Consider the following 19,518-nt stretch of genomic DNA (forward strand, 5'->3'; position numbering starts at 1 on the left):
ATGAGCAGCCCAGCAATGTTCCCTTCTTGAAGACAGCTCCACAAGTGATTCATGTCTGTTCACTCCTTGCTCCTGGCTGCTTTGCAGGGAAATTGACAGCAAAAAGGATTGCAAGAAGGAGGATACCTGGAAATGGTACCCAAACCAGTGACATTCTAGAAGTTTATCAGCTGCTCCTCCTGCTCTGAGACCGTAAGTTCTAGTGCTGATGTTTCCAACTGTAGTATTATGAAAACACCAAATAATGCTGTCAACTAAGTTTTTAACTTCTCTTCATAGAAGGACACCATGAAAACCCAAAGGAAATCCACAAAAAGTGACTGATATTGAAGCTCCAAAAGCAAGATCCTTCTTTGTAGCCAGTCTGAACAATCAAGGAGGCATAATACTTTGCCTCCAATAATTTGCAATTCTTCTCACATTTCTATTGAGTTCCAAACTGAAAAGAATGCTCAGCTAGAATTCAGCAATCATGAAGAGATCTATAAAATGCTTAATGGTAGTGATACATCAAGCTGCTTAGACAATTAAAAAAAAAACCCCTCACGTGGTGCAAATATCGAAATTCTTCCTTTTCAAAGAACACAACACATGTGAAGATGGGCAGAACACAATGCACATGAAAATAGACAGGTATGCCAAGTTGACTGGTCCCCATTGCTGACCAAATGAGGAATTACACTACAGATGTGTATAACAAGCTTTTTTAAAAAAGCAAAGCAGGAGTTTGTAGTCTGCAGTCCTGAGGAAGGATGGCTGGCAGGCGGTGGAAGGGAGCTGCAGTTTAACCTTTCTGGATGCTTTCACATTCAAACTCACAGCTGTTTTTCTATCCTTAGTGGGGGAGAGATGTAGCCTTTAGGAAGACTGATCTGGTTACTGGAAGTGAAGGATCTTTGCCCCCAAGGGCAACATGCAAATTCGTTTTGAGCTGGCTTTCTTGGAGTAGAATCATCTGATTCTGGATAAAAGTCCAGTGGCTCATTATTTTTCTACTTGTAAGACAGAGTGAAAAGATACAGGAAGACTACAAAGTCTCCTTGGTAAGATGAATACTCTGATGTTTTGCAGAATTTGGTTGCAAGCACATCATGCTTTCAATTTAAAAAACCCCTTCATCTTGTTTTTGCTCGTGTTATAGGACATTAAAAAGAAAAAGAAAAAAGTGAAATAGATGCAACTGCATTCTGGAATAAGATCCTGTGGAACTGCAGAGGCCTTACTAAAATCCTGAACTGGACAAGATCAGAGAGATGGTTGCTGATGCAGACATTAAAGTAGTTAGTACCAACACCAGCCTAGCAGAAAACATATTTTTGTTGGAAAAGTCATATGATTATTCATATGACAGGTAGGAATAAATGTTGTGTACACCTCTTAGGGGACATATGTGATGCATATATAAACAAGTATCTTAGAAAAGAGGGGTATTGCACTGAGTGCTCAAGAATATGTTTATCATCTATCATAATCTATCTTGTGTCATCTGTCTGTCTTTCTGTCTGCCTGTCTGGATCTATCTATCTAATGAAGGATTATGTGGAGGAATTTGGGTTGGCAAAAGGCCAAGGACTCTAAAATGGTGTCAGACTATCTATTGTGGACAAAGCCAAGCAGATTAAGCACGTATAGGAAAAGGCAGAAAGGCATCTACAGGCATCCATGCATGGAATCCAAAAGGTGGGAAAATGGATGAAGAGTCCACTGGGACTCCAAAGTGTGGGTGACTGGTGTAGGGAGGGCTGGACTGGGTTGGGGGTGTGTGTGTGTGTGCCGTGTCTTGGTTTAGCTGAGCTTGACTGAGGCTCTGAGGGAGCTGCTGTGGTTGGACACATTGTACTGAAGCCCAAGTGTTGCAGGCACGAGAGAAAAGGGGTGCTTCAGGATGAACTCGCAAGGTAAGCCCTCTCTTCCCCTCCCTTTCATTTTCTTCTTCTTTAAAGCCTGTTGCCTATTAGAATAACTAATTCTCCTCCCCTCTTCCTCCTCCTAGAAAGTGAAAGTAGAGCAGACTTGTGGGAAAAAGTGGAATCTGCACAAATCTCTGCTAATGACCAGCTCCAGAGAATTCCATTTCTCATCTCTCAGAAACACAGAAGAAAATTCTAATCTAGTTCTCAAATTCCTGTGGAATTCCAAATTTTTCCAAGGTTGCAAACTGCCAGTGTAATTTGTCAAAAGCTTTCTCGGTACTGAGTGAAATAATCACAGCAGAGTCCTGTCATTTAGAGTGCAAAGCAATTGGATTTACCCCATGCCTTAAATAACACATCCATGGTTTTTGGCAAGTAATTATTACTTGTAGTACATTGGCTGATGTGAACAAGGAACTTGTGGAGGTTGGTCAGGGAGGAAGAGCTCGCGGAAGCTTGTCAAAAACAGTGAGCAGTGTGCCCAGGCTATGCCTTCTGTGCAGTCACTCTGTGCAGTCCAAGGTGGGCAGGCAGGACTGGAGCTGCATAGCTGAGCACACCTCTTTACTCAGGTCTCTGCTGTCTTGTGGGAGTCGCTGATGGTTTCCTCTTCTGAATCTGTAGTTGGTTCATTGCATGCTGAGCCAGCTTCTTCAGGGAGTCCAGGTTGCTCACTGTGAGGGAGCTCTTAGTACAGGAAGCCTGGCCTCAATTCTTTCCACTGGGCAACCAGGGTAAGACTGCACTGCAGTAGCTGCTTTGCTTTGACACAGACTGGTTCAAAAAAGAAGTGCTGCTTACCCACACAAGAGCATAGAGGTGGAGGCTATAATTTGGAGCTGGACCTTTAGAAGATAGCTGAGAGTTTAAAATATATAGTTTCTAGTACCCTGTTAGATGTTTCCTGTAGAAGGAGCAGGGATGTGGCACAACCCCTGGCTTTTCAGTGAGGAGAAGGGGCGATGAAGGAAAAGATGCCTCAGGAGGGACACAATCCAAGCAAGGCAGTGTTGTGCCTTGGAACCTGTTGACTTCCGCTCAAGAAGCAGCTGGGCAGCCTTCCGAGAGGGATGCTTCAACTCTGAGCAGGGGGCTGGACTAGATGGCCCTCTTGGATCCTTCCAGCTCTAGTATTCTATGATTCTGTTCTATGATTCTATGTCAGTGATTGAGTTGCACCTGGGGTGTATTGCATGTCACTTGTTGTACTTAGCGACCTATTAATGAGCACAAGCTTGCCATGGGGCATTTCATTAAGTGCTACTGTAGCTGGAATGGTGTTGCTGTGTGCAAGCACAGGGACGAGGTGCCGGAATGTGCACAACTGGCTTATAGCTTCAATGGCAATGTGAGCTCAGACAATGAAGATGAAGGGGTTGTGGAATGTCAGCAAGCTCCAGTATCAGATCAGGGTCCAGCAATGTCTGGGGAACAAGGAGGGGAGTTGGTAGTCCAGGTGGATGGAGGTGCTGGCCAACTGTCCTTGGGGAGGCAGCACAGCAGTTGGGTTAAGTTGACAGTTGGGGCTGGTGGGAGCCCCAGGCTACCCATGAGAGAACAGGGCAGGCTTTGCAGCAGGAGCTGAGCAGACTGTCTGAGATAAAGGTCCCTTCCCTGAGGAGGAGATTCCAGCTGCCAGGAGGCAACACAGCTGGGGGAGTCAGTTGGTGGAGAAGCGGGAGAAGCACCACAGAAGAGGTTTCACAGCAATCCGCCTTTGGGGTGGTGCAGGAGAAAAGGAGAGTGGGGACTGAGAGGTGTTAGAGAGGGCTCAACACTTCATTCTGGGTGAACTCGGAGATACATTTTAATAGAGATGTGCTTTGGGAAAAGAAACTCTGGAGCAGCATGTTTACTTGGGAGGAGGAGCACATCTGAGCATATGACTAACACGGTGGCCTCAGTGGCAAAGTTGCCTGCGCATTTTTCCTGCCACATTTCCAGACCTCGTCTTGCTCTGTGCAGGGGGAGATCCTCCAAGTGAACACACCACATGTTGCCGGCCATTGAGGAGGCTGTCTGTGCAGGCCGTAGGGCCAACACTAGCTTGCTAACATTGGCCATTTTCTCTATGCAATGGGGAAAAGGAAAGGCTACATCTTTTTAAAAGGGATCCATTGCTCAGTGGCTTGAAACATCTTTTCTGTGCTGAAATGTGAACAGCCTTCTGGGAAGACTGTTTCTGTTTGCTGTATCTATAAATGAGCTGATTCCTCCCCAGAAATGTAAACTACTGGTAATAAAAGGCACTGTTGCAGGACTAACAGATCTGGTGAGAGTTTAAAACACTCCACAGTTCAGAGTGCTGGGGAGATTTCCTTGAGCTGAATATAAATCCTGCATTTAAAAGGATGAACAATTCTGCTTGTTGGAGGAAGCTTGATATTTGCTGCAGTATTCTGTCCATTCTGTACTGCTGCAACTCCACAGAAATTGTTAATAAAGATAAATGTATTGTTGATATGACTCATTATTGCATAATCAAGGCTGATGAAAAAGAACCAGTCTAGAAAGAATGGTTGATGGTATTACCCTAAATGATTTACTTGAAGATGTGGTCAAGTGTCTGCATCTTAATGCAAAAATCAAATTTGCAGTCCTATGATTTGTAATGCCAATTTCCCTGGAATGAGAGCTAGTTCAAACATTTTAAAAAAGAGGACAACTGGATAGATTTTACTCTCTATCAAAAAAAAAAAAAAAAAAAAAAAAAGTGAACAGGAGAAAATGGATACTAAAGAGAGGATAATGGCATTACTTGGAAAATAAAAATTAACTTGGTTTAATGTTATGCAAATGGAACAATGGGCTAGAGAATGGTTGCAGAAAAATGGTTAAGTGTGGAGACCTTGCTAAATTTGAGGTAATTGTGATGAACAGGGAGATGCAAAGGAGGAGGATATATAAAGATATATATTATCTTTTAAACATTTCATGGGAAATGGATTTAGGGCAGTGGCTAAATTATTTTATATGGATAATAAATATTCTAATTTATGTTGGAAATGTGGATGAAGTATTTCCATATGTGTTGGGAAAGTGAAAATATTAAGAAACTTTGGATAATGATTTTTAAAGGAGATTAGTAAGATATTGAACTTAAAAACTGAAGAGGATCCTGAAAAAGCGTTGCTGTTAATATTTTGTGGAAAAATGGACATGGACTATTAAAGAATTAATAGTAAATTCAGTACCAGCAGCAAAACTGACAATAGCAAAGAATTGGAAGGAAAAATGGGATATCCAATTAATTGAATGGTATAAAGAAGTTTAGGACATAGTTAATGACAAGTTGACATGTGAGATAAAGATAAAAAAGGATTGGTAAAGATGAGTGATTTGAACAATATATGGGGTTTGTTAATTGAACAAGGATTAATAAAAAGGAGGTACTAACCCTCCAAAGGATGTATTGCAATTTTGCATGGAAGGGGGTATTCCGGAAAGAGCAGGAAGATGAAAGGAAAAAAATAGGTAGCCATGGTCCCAGTGGAGGGGTGCACCAAGGGTGACTTTTTACCATTTTTTTTTTTTAGTAATGTATGTTTGTATTTATTATATGATTTTTGTATTGGTATTTCTATCTTTTTTAATAAGAAATTAAAAAATGTTAACAGACATTGTTAAAAAGTTTGGATGGCATTTCAGTCCCACTGAAATATCTGTCAAGTCTCTAATAAATTGAAAAGAGGAATCTTAGACCCTCTTCTGCATTTTATGTATTGTTAGTGGAGCTACAGGAAGACATCTAAGAATGATTAATAGTGATTTAAGGTATGCCAGGATACATTTTATTCTATACTCTTCTGAACATTAAAGCTATTTAACGTAAAAGAAATAAGATTCAAACTTGCTTGTAAATATATAAATCATAGCAAAAATGGAAGAGGTGCATGTTGAAAACGTTCTGAAGTGTCAACAAAAAGAGTGTTGGCTAGAGATGATGTAGAATTATTTGGGAAGGATGCTTTACCCACACTTACTGGGGAAACATGCACTCCTTCCTGATAAGAGCTACAGTTAAGCAATGATTTTTAGGTAACCAAAGTCTGTCATACCAGTGAAGAACAGTTCTTTGGAAAGATTCTAGATTTGGCCCAAAAGTGGCCAAGATTGGCAGATTGTCGCAATGCTTCAAAATTTGCAGAGTTTGCTAGGGGAGGAGCCCCAAGACGCTTGGTGCATTGGTACGATGGAAATGGTGTCAGTGGAAGGCTCCCAAAATCAGCCCACGATGCCTACCCACAGTTCGTGGCCCCAAAAGTGAACATCCTCGGATGTTGTGAGCCGCCCCAAGGCTTCGGCAAGGGGCGGCATATAAATTTTAAAAACTAAAAAAAACCCCTAAAACTAAAAAGTGGCCAAAATAGGCAGGTCGGCAGAATGCTTCAAAATTGGCAGCATTTGCTAGGGGAGGGTTCCCGAGACTGTCGCGTGTTGGGACTTCCACAGTGCACTGCGAGTGGTGCTGGTGGAAGACACCCAATATCTGCCCACAATGTCCTCCCATGGGTCCCAGCCCCGAAAGTGGCCAAACTTGGCAGGCTGGCAAAACATTTTCCAATTCACAGCAGTGGCTAGGAGTGGTCCCCTCCCCTTTGCATTTTTCCATATCATAATGTCCACCCGTTTTTCTTAATGCTCACAGATGTATCTTTCTCAGCCCATATTCTCTCATTCTGCTCTACTTATATAATTAGGTGTTCTTTTGGAGGTGGAGAGATCCAAAATAAGAAAGAATTTTGGCATGAAGTCCTTTAGATTGTATCAACAAAATCCTACATAAACCAGGCCTTGATGTTGTGTCAGGGAAAAATGGTTTTCCTCCATCAACACCTGAATCCATGACATTCAGGACAACTAGGAAGAAATAGACTAAGTGAAATTCACCTATTTGAATTGAAGAACAGCAGCTTGGAGGTACAAATCCTATTTTCCCAATGGACAAAATTACTGAAAATGTATTAGCAGAGAAAACTAGAGGGTGGAAATGTACTATGTATCTTTGATAAACCTCAAATGGGGAACACTGCGAAATACAGTAAGGCAAGCTCTGTCGGGCTGTTCCCTCAGCTATCGCCAGCCATTCCAGCAGGCTGTGGCAAAGGGAGAGAGTTGTGGAGGAGGAGGTTTTCACCAGCCCTGTGGAGAGACCACTGCTTTTCTCCCCCTTCCTTCATCACCCCTTTCCCCTCTGTGCTGCATCTTTTTACGCTGGAAGCAGAGACTGTCTTGTTTAACTGATTATATGTAAGCTTCTCCAGGAGCCATTGGGACTGAGGACAGGACAAAACGCTTTAAATAAAAGATGAAATAGGCACCCTCACCTGACATTGGAAGTGGTACCCTGAACTTTTCCACCTCATTCTGCCACATCTGTAGAACCCGGCAGGCCAATCTGAACCATATTAACGAAGCAGTTGTGATAAGTGTCCCGAACAGAAAGAAAGATGGCAGAGCTGACAATCTGGTCAATTTAATGCTCCAACCCCATTTTCTCCATTTCTCTTCGCGAAGTAAGAATGTTATCTGATTTCCCCCCACTGCAAGCTGGCACATGTCTCTCCTGCTTTTATCTCATCACTGTCATTTCACTTTAATTCCCCCTCACACACCTCTAGAAAGATTCCAAAAGGCTTTAAAAAAAGAAGAAGAAGAAGGCAGGGGCAGAGGAAGGATTCCGTGAATAAGCCCCCCTCCCCCAATCCCCATTCTTGCTTCTGGCACCTTCACACTGAACCAGAGATGTGGGTTGTTGTGTTTAAGGGTGTGCGTGGGATTGAATTGCCTGTAGGGCGGAGCAGTGGTGGAGGAAAACACTTTCATCAAGGAACAAAGAAAGGAGAAAGGGACAGATGGCAAGCAATAATCTCCATTCCTGTTCATTAGAGACGCGTGTTGCTGCAGATCTGTGCAAAGAGCCGAGCAGGCTGCATTTTTCAAACTTATTCCCTGCTGTTTCCAGGCGTTGTGGGTTCCCCCGTGGCTCTACTGTCTCGTTAATAGAGCATTTCACTCGGCTGAAAAGGGGAGAGGAGGAGGGGGGAGGGGGAGAGGTTCTGCCTGCTGTAAAACCGGAGCAACACTGCCCCTGGCGCCATTCCTCTAGAAGGGACCTCAGTCTTACAGGGGTATACTTATTTATTTATTTTGCTATTTTCAGCACCATCTGCTGTGAACAGCGTCAGGCAGCAACGGAGGGGAGTCCTCTAGCCTAGGTTAGGTTGATGCAGGTGATTCTTGGGCGATCTGAACTAACAGGCAGAAGGATGTGGTGAAGCATTCTTGATGTGCCATTGAGATTTGGCTTCATCAGAGGACCTGGCGACAGCCAAGCCTCCCTGCCGTGTTTTGTGAATGCAGCGGCTGGGGAGTGAGGGCAAACATGTTGCACATGCATTTTTCTTTCCACAGGAGAAGACATGATCTCCTCCTGGAAGAAGTGGACAGCGGCTCTCTGAAGCAACCCATTCCGCCCAACCTTTGCTCAGGATCCACCGATGTTTCAGAAGACATGCACAGACAGCATCGAGGAGCACTTCTCCCCCAAGCACTCAAGAAGTCAAGGGTACCTCAGCTCCATCAAAGTTTCCCAGGGTTGTGATGGCCAGGTGACGTTCCCCTAGAGCACAAGGCAGCTTGCCTCTCTCTGGGTCTTGTGAGTTGCTTTCTATCCAATCATCCTGAACCATCTTCTGCTTTTTACCTGTCCTAGTCCAGTTGGAAAAGAAAACTGCTTAAGGATACAAGAGATCTTCTGCCTTCTCTGAAGTGTTGCTCAAACCCAGGTAAATGCCCTTCTATCTTAATGATGTTTTTGAAAGCTAGGTAATCACGTTCAAATTTACTGAGAGACTGTCAGTAATATTTCAGAGGAAAACTTGCTTTATGAACATTTATCATGAAATTTTGCCATTTGGGGATAGGGGTTTGCATATAATTCTCTGGAAAGTGCCTGGTATACTTGAGGGAGTAAAGAAGAAAGGAGAAAGAGTTTACTGGTCAGCCAGGTCTCTGAAAATGCAATGCACTACTTTACACTGGATGCACACCTTCAGATACCTCTTCCAGCTATTCACCAATTCAGATTTCAGTGAAGAACAGGTGATATTCTTCCTGCTGAGACTATAATGGGATTTTCCCCTTAGATACATTATTTCCCAAATACTTATTGCTTTTTATTAATTCAGTTCCTTTTCCTCAATCCCCAAGAATGTTGGATGAATTCTGCCTTAGTTTGAATTTCGTTTGGCAACAGTGGAGAACAGGGTGATGGTACTTGCTACAAGAATTTATGGTTACTCTTTTTAATCATTAGACAGCACGCTATTAGTTAATTCTTTAGTAAGGCTCCATTTTTATATCTTTAAGTGTCTTTGTAATGCACTGTAGTTCTTCAAATTGCAGTTGATGTTTTCTGTAAACATAAGGCTGACAATAAACCTGCAATGACAATATGGGCCATCTCTAAAAAATACTTCTCTTATATGCACATTGATAATGTTTCTCTCAAAAATGTGGACTTCACAATTATTTTGTTCTAACAACACCCCTTCACACACACTCCTGGACACACAAGTTAGAGTTCCATCTTGATAATCTGAATATCTTGGAATCTGTTATTCTGGGGATTTCAGTGTGTTGATTCATCAGAGGGAAACTTGTATGTGTGAGCCATTCACATAACATATTTCTTGTGTATCCAGAAAGAGATTCCATTCATAGTGATCATTTCTTTGCTAAGAAATCATGACATGGCATTTGGCTAAAGGGATGGCATGACACTCACAGATCTTTGTGCTATTTGCTGTCAAGTCATCTCTGACTTATGGGCACCCCATGAAAGAAAGCCCCCCGAAATCTCCTGTCCATGGCAGCCCCACTCAACTCTTCTAAGTTCAGGGGTGTGGCTTCCTACATGACTTCAATCCACCTGATATTTGACCTTTCTTTTCTTCTTCTGCCTTCAGTCTTACCTAGCAAACAGTTCTTGAATGTGTGCACTAGGTCTTGATAGGTATATGTGAACATAAGAACCCAAACCCTTATGGAACATAAGAAGAGCCATGCTGGATCAGGCTTTCTGTCTATATTCTGTTCACACAGTGGTCAACCAACTGCCTGTTGGAAAAACCACAAGTAGGATGTGAGTGTAGCAGCACCTCCTGCACAAGTTGTATGGGAAACTGGTGTACATAGGCTTCCTGATTTTGGGCTAGTAGCCACAGATCATCTTTTCCTCCATGAATGCATTTAATCTGCTTTGTAAAGCCATTCACATTGCTGGCTATTACTAAATCTTATGGCAATGAATTCCAGTGCCATGTACTGGAAGCTACTAAGAATTGTCAAAGCAATATGATTCCCAGGTTCTTCTCTAAACCTCAGTAAAATCAGTGAAACCACTGGGATGTACATAGATGTATTTGGATGTGCACATTCTGAGCTTGAAGTACATGATTTGAAGGAACTGTTGACACAGAATGTGAGGATGTATCCAGAAGTTCACGTAAGAAGTGAGAGAATCCTTAAATTACACTGAGATTCTCTGTGTCCTCATCTTGACATGTCTTGAGACTGTTGGTCATTTTGCAACTTCAGAGGAGCAGCCAGTGCGGTTCTTTCCATTCCAGCCATGCCGGGGGGGGGGGGTGGAAGGTACTTCAAGTTCAGAGTCTCAGTTCTGACGTTAGGACTGTTTCCCAACTGCTAGAGGCCATTGGACTGCACTGCCTGCCTTTTAAAGTTCTTTTCATTCCCCTTGAGTGAATGAACCCTTCTATGAACAGGGCAGTTTCATATAGAAAGTGTGTAATGTATTCTTTAGTTACAGCTCACCAGTTAGTCCATGGCTTGGGACTAATTTCTCCTACAAGGACATGAACTCTGTTTTGGGTGGGGGCATTCCAAAATGAGCATTGCACAAGCATTTAATTTTATGAATGCATTTAGGCCAGGAAAATGTAGTAAGCAGTAGCATCTGGTCTTGAGTGCTTGGAAAAATAACAGGAGTGAGTGCCCATGGTTGTTTCTATGTCGAATATTCTCTCTGTGGAAAGAGAGAGACAGAAGGAGATCTAGTCTAGTCAGCTATACATGACCAAAATTCAACCACAGGAGCATCCATTAATGCTACAGAGTATGTTTTGCTTAATTCAGGCTAGAGTTCCTCTGATTAGCATGATAGAGCCTGCAAAACCAGTGGTAAAGCTCATGCTTCACATGAAGAAGGATCCTGTTTCAATCCCTGGCTTCTCCGGGTCAGACTGGAGAAAAGCTCCTGTCTGAGACCCTGGAAAGCCACTGCCAGTCAGTCTGAGCAATACTGGGCTAGATGGTCTTCCAAAGTTCTGTGTTGCATGTGATTCCTGCTCCCTGAAGGGTATAGACCTATGCATAAAAGAAGAGTCCTACAACTCTCGACATGTTCCAGCCATCCAACACGGCTTGGAAATGCTGGGAGTTGCAGGACTTTTCCTGTCTAAATGTGCACAGCGTTGCACCTTAAGTCTCCCCATGGAATGACGTGATAGAAAACATGAGCTTTGTGCCCATAATTTCATGGAATCTTGCTGGCAATGTCCCTCCTCCTCCTGGATATTTTTACCCACAATCTTAGAAATGTCAGACTGTGCCATATCAGCAGCCATCACACATCAGAAATTTGATTGCAACCCGAAACTTATTGATTCAAATGCTTCCAGGTGAGTGTGTCTTAGCAGACTTCAGCATCAAACAAACTTTGAACCATGGAAATGTGTGTGTCCGTGTGCATGTTCAGGGCTAATTCCCACTGTTGAGTTCAGTGGAGCTCACTCCCAGGTAAATAACTATAGGATTCAAACTGAAAATGCAACTTCAGGAAAGTTACCAACTATGGAAAGCAGTAATACTTGTCTGAAGTAAAGGAACTGGACATCCTCCCTGGAAGTGAAATAGATAAATTGTAAAAGTGACATTGTAATCATTTTGTAATTAACAGCCAATTATTAATTTATTATTAATTTTACTATGATTGATTATTAATTTATTAATTATAACCACAGAATTAAATAACCTTTGAGGTATCGTGAGTTAAAGACAAAAACAAAAAACAAAACAAAACCCAACAGAGATAATTGATTAAAGGCACAATCCCACTGGGATGCTGAATTCAGAAGATTGCAAGCATCCTACACAGGATAGGAAAACTTGTGGGGATGTTGTCCATCTCTGCTCCTCCCTGGCTCCAGCAAGTCAACTGGATGGTCAATGTTAGTCATCTAGCTGTGAGGTTTTGGACAGGCAGGGAGGAGGGGAGGGATGCTGGAGTGCTGCCAGGATATGACATCTCCTCCTCCTCTTCCTGCTCCTGCAATGTCCCCTTTACTCCTTCTCTGAGGTCACTCCTATGATCATGGAAAAGCAGCCAGTGTGGTTCTTTCTGTGACTGCTGTGGGGTGGTGATGGTGGTGGATCTGAGTGTGAATCCTCACTTCTTTGCTGGGAGTTCTGTTTCTGGAATCTATAAAATGCTTTGGCTCCCTAGATGCTGTCTAGGGAGGTATGGGGTCACTCAGCCTGGGGAAATAAAAAAGAAGCCTGGAGAAGTAACCAGGGTTCAACCTGGCATGTCTAAGATAGCAGCTCCCCAGTTGGGTTGCCCTGGGAAGCAAGTTCCAGAAGCAGGGATACCACAACTTTCCCCAGTAGCAAGATCCACCCACCTCATCTCCAATGGCAGGCACCTGAAGGAACACCTCTGTCAGTGCATGGGCAGGTTGAAGTTGGAGAAGAAAGTAGCTTCAGTGGAAATCTCCTTGAGTTCATTTGGAGCAGGGGAAATAAAACATACTAAATAAAGATACAGAGATCCACTGAAATGAATGAGACTTAAGGGCACAATGACAGTTGTTGGGCCAGAGTCAGAAACCATTGACTGCCCAAGAGAAGAGCCATTTCTGGCTTCTTGCATGATGGGCTTTACTGTCCATTCACAGAAAATTGCAGGCAGCATAATAAATAAATAAAAATTAAAAGATTTGGGAAAGTAAGGAAATTGCAGGCAGTATGTCAAGTTTTGCTAAGAGTCTGGAAAGGTGGGATGTTGTCCAGAAAGTGTAGCTCTGAGACATTCTTTCACAGTGCCATGGGCTACTCAAAGCTTGGATAATGCCAGAATCCTAATTACACAATCTAAGGTCATAAAGCTTGCCAGAGGACCTTCTCCCCATCCCCAGCTTGTCAGTGGGTCAACAGGTCGCACCCTAGCCTAAAAATTGATCTGGATGCTACTAGCTACTTGGGTCTTGCAGGTCAAGATGAAATATTGTTTCCAACCAGAGAAGGCAAAACCCGGCCTAAAATTGAGGAACATGCCTGCTGTGGGCACAGTGGGTGAGGTCTTCCATGATGCTGGCATTGTGGGAGCTGAAGCCGAGCCAGCAGGAAGTGCTATGTCCATGGCTGCTGACATCCCTTCATGGCATTCTGTCTGATGAGAGGGTCTAATTTACAGGGGCAAGCTGGCCACTAAGGATTGAAATTTCATGGTTGAAATGTATGCCTCTCCTACCAGCTGCTATGGGGACAGTGGGCCACAGCCTTTACGCCTCCCTTGTGGACATCCCAGAGGCCTCTGGCTGGCCACCATGGTAAATTGGAGAATGCTGGACTGGATCGACCTTTGCTGGGCTTTGTATGCACTCCATGGAAAAGATCTTTTGAAATCAAGAGCTCTCTAGTTCATTAAGCAGAGCTACACTGCGATGAGATGAATAATTAGCCCCACCCCATTATAACTCCCTGCAGGAGGGCATCTGTACATGTTTAGTCTGTAATATGTAGAAGATGCTGGCACCATTCCCAAAACCACGTGTCCACTGAACTTAAGCCTTGATGTCTGAGAAGTCAGCATACAGTCCAAAGTTCTTAGGCTTTTTAGACAGGCAAGAAGTTGTGAGCCACCCCGACACTTCGGCGAATAGGGCAGCACAGAAGTCCCCTAAATAAATAAATAAATAAAATAAGAAGTTGAATCTTGCACTGTTGCTAATTATGTGGGAGATCATCTCTCTACAGCTGTATGTGTGAAAGCTTCCCCCTTTCAGACACTGTGCCAAATGTTCGTGTGGCAGGCCCAGCAGAAGACATGGCCCTGGGGTTGACGCCTACAGGCACAGGCTCACGTCTTGCCTATGCATGGTGTAAATTTGCCCAGAACAGGGTTATGACTGAGGGGAGGGGTGCACATGGAAGGTGGGCCTGCGCTGGCAAGGACTTCACTGGGGTCTAGTGCACTTTATTTAAAATATTTTGATGACACTGCTCAGGCAAAAATGCTCCCAGAGCAGCTGACATGTGGTCACCAAAGCAAGATTGCAAGAGGCTTACAATCTAAGTGTGCATGACATACAATGAGAAAGGCTTGGGCAGGGAATAGGAAAAGCAGTAAGTTGTCCCTCAGAAGGGCTAGTGGAATGGCCTCTCCTCTCCTCTCCTCTCCTCTCCTCTCCTCAACCTGTTGGAATGTCTGGTAGTGGAAACTGAGAGAGGATGGGGTGGCCAAAGACATTTTGATGCCTGGGGACAGATGGATCCATACAAAACCCAGCAAGCTTGGTAGAAGGATCTACCTCCATCACTTACAAGGGACTGCAGAGAATCATAGGATCATACATAAGGGGTCTAGCAGGCCAGTGGGTCCAAAGTCACAGTTGGTGTCTGTCAGTGGGGCTAAACCACCTGAGCTCAGGGCTAGAGGGGTGTGTTTTAGCATCACTATAGCAGTGTCCCAAGGGCAATGCTTCACTTCTTCAGTGTAGGAATGAATAGCAACTATTCATTTATATGGGAGAAATGTAACTTGGGGACAATACTTGCACGAGGGCTAAACCACCTGGTTGCCTCAGATGAGCTCAGCCACTGAGAATCAAGTCCACCCAGACTGCTTAACCCTCTCCTGGTTCCTGGCTCTTGGCCACGTTGACGTGTGACAGCAGCGGGGGAGACTGCTGGGACTGGGCTTCCATACACAGATATTCTCATATGTGCCTGGATTCTTGATAGATTAGATAGTTTCATGTAGTTGGAAAAACAAACTGTGAGCACCATGGAGCTGTTGTCATATAGCTTTCTCATTATCTGTGTTTCTGCATTTAAAATATGTTCCAAAAGGATCTCAGTTCTTAAGCAAGACAAAACTGAATTTTATGACTGACATATATTATGGAAATTAGACAGGCTCGCTTATTGCCTAGATTTGCTTCTATCTATAATTTACTCCCTTCTGCTAGCAATAGGGAAAAGGAATAAGTGATGCTCCACGTGGTTCCACATTTTATCAACCACTAGGAACCCTGCACTGCTCTCCCCAGCCACTCATGCAGCCTGTATTCCAGCCTGTCATCTTACCTTTAGAGGCAAGAAACTTTCTGTTGAGATTTTTTGTTTGGATTCTGTGCCTAGGACCAGTTTCTGTGCTTCAGCACACATCAGCTTCACACACCCTAATCCTGACCGGGAGGATTCCTGTGGGTCAGGCAACCCACAGCACAGAGGGCAGCCATCTGGAGCTCTGGGTGAATGGAAGCCCTCATGAAATGCCCCTGAGAGGGTGGCTTTGCTCCAGGACGCAGCTCTCTTCAGAGGTCCCTTGAGTCAGCTTCTCAGTGTGCCACCTCTGAGAGAAGCAGTTCCGGGTTGGGCCTTTTCTGTGGCAGCCTGCATTTATGAATGGTTTTTCCCAAGGAAGCCTGCTGAGAGCTCGCAGGATTACCTATTTGTTGCCAGACAAGTACGGATCTCCTGGGCATTTGGGCTGCTTTTAGTGGTAGTCCTTCAAAGCTGGAGGATGAGGGGAGATTTCTGTATTGTGGGTGAACATGTTTAATATTGTATTGTTTTTAGATGGAACATAGAAACAGACCAAGTCAGAAGGGGCTTCCCAGGCCATCTAGTCTGACCCCTGGCTCCAGTTGGCTCCACTCATGACATGCCTGCCATGTGCAATCCAGCCTATTCTTGAACACCCTCACCGATGGGGCCTCAACCACCTCACAGGGAAGCTCATTCCACACCATCGCAGTCCTAGCCATCAGGAAGTACTTCCTGGCATCCAATGATGATGCTTCTATTATTCCCATTCTTATCTGTCCCTGTGCCGTGCTAGTTTATACTGATACATGGTGTTGTTTGTTTGTTATTTTAAGTGTAGATTTCTGTATTTGTGTGTGTGCAAGTTGCTCTGAGACTGCTTTCTGCGGCAGGAAGCAACCCAAATTGAATTAGCAACAGCAATGAAAACAAGACATGTGAATACGTGCAGAGAACTCATACCATCTAACTTAGATGTTAATAATCAACAATAATTCTGGCTTATTGTATAGGACTGTGGTAAGAGTAATGCAGATAATTCTCGGAGTTTTAGAGCTTTGAATTCTCAAACCAAGATCTTCAAAGTGTGATCCTATCAGGAATCCTGACTTTAGGGACCCACAGGCACTCATTGCAAAGCAGGAAGAGTGGAAGAAGTGACATTGCCTTCCTTGTCCTCCCACTCTGCACAGACAGGCGTTTTTACCTGCCTAGCCAGGGCACTTTGGAGGGGGAGAAAGGATGCTAAGGTAGCTTCAAGATGCTTCATATTCTCCCCAGCATCACTGCCCCAAAATTGCAGGTAGTAAGGTAGGAGGAGTGGAACATGATTCCCAACTTTGAGGTTTGAACATCCTCTGTGATCTCCAAGCTCAGTATCTGAACTCTCTTATGGGTCCTCAGGCAATGTCTAGGGCCATAGGATCATCCCCTAAAATGTGTTATAGTGCCAAGTATGACTGTTCGAAATGCATCATGTAGCCTACAACGTAATGGATGCTGTATATGCCAAATACATTAGAATAATTACAGAGAATGTCAGAGCTGCAGCTTAGCTGCATGCCAATATGGCATTTGTTCATTTTGGATATGACTGGAAATAGACAATCTGGCTCTAATTCAGGTGACTTTTGTGGAATGTAGTCTCAGTCACTGTTTGGGGAAGCAGTAGCCTGCCAGGGAGAGGTGGAATGTGTCCTTTGCTGCCTGATTCTGGTGAGGCAATGGCCATTCTATTGCAATTACTCCTGGCTCTGATAGCAGATGTCTGGACCATACCAAGGAGCCTCAGAGAAACCCACAATGGAGGGGGGGGTTCCATTTTCTAAATCTCTCACCTATGAATTTTGCAGTGGGACTAGCTTTTACTGAACTGTGTAGACTCTGCAGGCTTGTGGACCATCCCCAGTTAACTTTGGGGAACAATTTGGGCAGATTTGCACTTGAGTGGATACACATTCGTGCTGAGGCACATTTGCAAAAGTGGAACAAAATGTATATACAGCCTCTTAAATCCAATTCTGTCAATGAACTGATGATAGAAGGAAAGATGCCCGATAATCTGCAAAACACAGATGCGTGGTAACAGTGGCAAGAAAGGGCAAGGAACAGAGATAAGTCCTTAAATTGGTAGGATCATATGCTACTACTTTTGAGATGGCGCTTTACTTTTAGCCTATCACCTACCATCCAGTCCTTCGGTAGTGCCTAACCAGTTCAGCTTTTCTTGATTCTGTACCTCGTGTGCTCCCTAAAATTAACTTCCAGCTGTGAGATTGCTACCTAATTTTTCTTTATGTTATCTGTTTTAAAAGTAACCCATGCCTTTGGCTTAAAACTAAGGATTGATCTAGGTAACTAATGGATCTGCCATAATTTTTTTGATGTTGCTGGATTTTCTCTTTTGGGATGTTTGGCTGCAGTTTTATAATTCGAATGAATGAATGAATGAATGAATGAATGAATGAATGAATAAATAAGTTTATTACTCTAATTGACTTGAGCCCCTTTGCCATGTTCACATCCCGAAAAGGCAAATTATGTTAAGGTTGAAATCCTATTCCCACTTAGTTAGGAGCACTGCTGGGTAGACTTAAGTCTCAGTCTCAAGTAGGCAAGCCTTTTTCCAGGCTTTATCTGCAGAGGGGGCCCAGCTCTCACTTGCTACAGGCTGCTCAGACGGAGGCAGAGGGGCAGAGTTTCATAGGTGACTTGGAAGTTTCAAGGTTACCTAGTGAAGCTTCTTAACCAGAGCATGAGAATCCACCTGCCTTGGAAAAGGAGGGAGGCAGCTTGTGGGGAGAAGACTGAGGGGGCGTTCCTTGACCCCATGAGAAGATCAAGGATAGGCAAAATGAGCAGACCAATTACAGAGTGTCTGGCATTCCTGCCATCTAGCCCTCAAGCAGCAGGGTGGAGTTAAAATCTTTTCAGAAAGGTAGGGGAAGTTCCAGTTTGGCTTCAACTCTTCACATGGGCAGATACTTCTCCCAAATCTCAAGAATAGCACTAGTTTGATTAATACTGTTTGGTGACCTGCAAAGCTTTAGGAAAAAGATTATGCTTCTAAAGTCTTACCTGAGTCTTCTGGGAAAGAAAAGAGGGAGGGAGACACTTACTCACAACACAATCTTAGGTAATCACAACTGCAGAGTGTGGCTCCAACTTATTGCCGACTTTCTCCTTCCCATCCCAGACCACCAGTTTTGTTTAACAGCCAGTCTGGCCAGTACTTGGTGGGATGCACTATATTTCTATTGAAACAAGGGGTGTGCAGCCTGCAGCACTGAGCTTATTTTTACATGGCCTTTAGCCTTCAAAAACTCTCTGAATGCTTCTCTGTTCAAACCTTCAGCAAGAGCAATCTGTCCCTTTCCTGTGGGAAAGCAAGACAAAAGATGGTGGCAGGGAAAGGAAAGGGGCGATCCATCCACTTTTAGCTCTGCTTCTGTCCATTGCCAGCTTATGGCATCCAACATTACTCATGGCGGAATGCATCCCGCAAATGAAAAAAAATGCGGGTGTTCTACTCTGATTTGAATTATAACTTCATGTTCCCTTGCACTTCAATACAGTTTTACTCATGATTTTCCTACCTGCCACTGCCTTTGAAGCTTCTCTTTCATTTGTTTAAATAGCCATTGGCCTGGTTTGCACATGATAACCTAGAGGATTCTTGAATCATGGGCTGTTGTTACATGTGAACCCTGCACTTTGGTTTAATTATGGATTGATAACTACAAACAACCAAAGAAGAGAACTTATGGGTTGTATTTATGTTGTGAAGTCTGAATCATAATTAAGTTACATGTGAATCAGGTCAATGGCCTGATAAATCAGGAAAAATGAGTAGGCAGGATACACAGTCTTCATTATATTGTATTATAGCTCTCTGAGTCTTTCAAAAAGCATGCATCTTCAAGGTTGCCTCCCTTATCTTTCAAATGCCAAGTCGGGCTCTTGGGTATAGAACTGCTCTAACTTTCGGGTGGAAAGAAAATGTGTGTTGCTGGTGATGAGTAACAAGATGAAGACTCTCTGAACCATGCCTGCTCTTCCTAAGGAGACTGGAACTGGTTCATTGCTGGCTTCAAGGTTTGGGGCGTTGAGGACTAGGGCAGTCTCTGTGACCCTGAATTGGTGGGACATGTTTGGCTGCACCTGATGTTCTTGGACATCCTGCAATAGTGGAAACAGTGGGGGTTCCTCAGCTGGTCCTGGGGCCCTGGCATATGCTCAGCCTTGCCACTTC

Source organism: Varanus komodoensis, unplaced genomic scaffold (genome assembly GCF_004798865.1).
Source record: "Varanus komodoensis strain SLA01 unplaced genomic scaffold, ASM479886v1 scaffold1, whole genome shotgun sequence".
Classification (NCBI taxonomy): Eukaryota; Metazoa; Chordata; class Lepidosauria; order Squamata; family Varanidae; genus Varanus; species Varanus komodoensis.